Source organism: Morone saxatilis, unplaced genomic scaffold, assembly GCF_004916995.1.
Source record: "Morone saxatilis isolate NCDOM2014 unplaced genomic scaffold, NCSU_SB_2.0 Contig16, whole genome shotgun sequence".
NCBI classification, from domain to species: Eukaryota; Metazoa; Chordata; class Actinopteri; family Moronidae; genus Morone; species Morone saxatilis.
Window position 1 is genome coordinate 20,696,821 of NW_023339718.1, and position 2,286 is coordinate 20,699,106.

The window sequence follows — 2,286 nt, forward strand, 5'->3', positions numbered from 1 at the left end:
CCAAACCTGCAGCTCTTGTGGGTTGTTCCCGGTCTGCAGTGGTCAGTACCTATCAAAAGTGGTGCAAGGAAGGAAAAGCGGTGAACCAGTGACAGGGTCCTAACCTTAACCTCAAAGGGTTTTACAATAATGTACGTACAGTCTCTATCTTTAGACTCTCTATTTGAATGAAGAAAAAGGATGGAACTTCAAGAAGAGCAACATGTGCATAATATCTCCTCTTTACAGAACAGATCGAAATAACAATAGTAAAATAACAACATAATTGAAGAACATTTTTAAAGAACAGAAGAATACAGGCCTATAAGAGTTAAAATGGCAACACAACAAACAACTTTTATAAAGCTCCTGCTTGTTAACAGGAAACTCATTGAGGTCAGTTTCATCATTTTTACTATTTTCACAATTTTCACTGCCTCTTTCTATAGTCTCTTTTCTCTTCTCTCCACTGCCAAATCCTATTACATTAGCTGCTGCAATAGCCTGATCGCCCCACAGGGATCAATAACTGTTCCAACTTATCTCAATCTTACACTGAATACTAACCTGCACAGCATCAGAGGATGGATGTGTAATTGGCTGCACTAATTCAACACACACAGTTTGAAAAGACATCTAGAGTCTCGCTGTAGTTTGGGACATCAAATATTTTGTGTTACCTTGCCTAAAAAACGCTGTATGTTGTGTAGCAGCTCATACAAAACATCTGAAGTTGTGTGGAACTACAGTAAGGGCAGAAATAATGGGGTTTAGGGGTTTTTATAAAAGTAAATAAGGGTTAATAAAAAAATATGGGGAGACAAAATTACTAAGTTAATATTAAGTTAGTTATAAAAAACAGGTTTCAACTAAAGCTTCAATTCACTGGTTTAACTTTGGGCTTCTAATTATAAACAGGAATGAATAAAGACACGATTCAATTAATAAAAATAGCTGGAGGAGCTTAAACTCAAGGAGTGAAATTAATGAATGTTGACTCAGAGAGCCGGGGTAGACCAATGAACTTATAGACTGATGAACTGATGAGAACTTTTCAAGGCCATTCAGTCACTTTCAGCAGCTTTTAAGGCCTCCTATAGGCCTTCAATAATTTTCAAATTCAGCAGCAGCAACCACTGTGCACACATACACTGCAATGAAGGTCACAAGATAAATTATGTAAGAGTGCATCAAGTGTTGGTGGCTCCATATGCCATTAGATAAGATCATCCTTTATTGACCCCCTAGAGGGGAAATTGTGAATTATTGAACAAAATGTTATAAGAGAAAATCAAACTTCTTGTTTGGTGACAATGTTTAATGTTTGGATTAGTTTAAGTGCAACAGGTTGCATGAAGCCCTAAATTAATTTCTATAGGGGGTCAGCAGGACAGGCTATTTCAATACTGCCTCCTGGTGTCCAGCTGGCAGTACTACACTTGAGCTTTACCTATTGCAGGAGGGAATTGACTTAAATGATCTCACACATTGCAGTCATTCTTAAACTATAGGCATTAATTGGTGCTATAACAGCCTCCACTCTTCTGGTTTCACCAGATGTTGAACCCGGCTGCAGGGATTTGCTCCCATTCTGACAGTAATGTTGGCTGATAAGATTCTGTCCAGTTCTGTGTTCCAGTTCATTCCAAAGGGGTTGGACAGTGTTGAGGGCAGGGATCTGTGTAGACCAGTCAGGTTCTTCCACATCAAACTAGTCTCCATTTTTGGACATCTAATATGAGTTAATAGAGATATCCATGTACCTATATGATAACATGAATTCATCCAAGATAGGGGCTTAACGATTTTAAACCAACAAATCACTTGTCTTTAGATCACTGAATGTTTTCACTACAGCTGTACTTTAACATATTTAAGGACATTTGGAACATTAAATCCGGAGAATCATATTTAATCATTGTATTCACATTTTACAACATATTTGCAGGTTTTCACAAGTGAAATTGAATTCTAGTCAGAATTTGGATATATCTGACCTAACATGAGGTACTTAAACTATAAATGGAAATATTTAAAAAACAGGAAATTAATTCTTAGAAGCCATGAGGTCTGTGTGGTGAACTGTTTAGTAAATACAAACATGACATACTGTTCTACAACCTGTCTCTAGATGAGGGTAAACAGCTGAATTTTATTTTAATACTTTTAGAAGTATTCATTCAGATAACACACAATGAAACCCCTTTATGACCTCCACTGCAGATGTCTGTAAGCAATAACAGTATCATCTGATTTATGGGCTGTAGTGGGTGATTATTAATAAAAGTCACTCTCCTGGTCACCTTG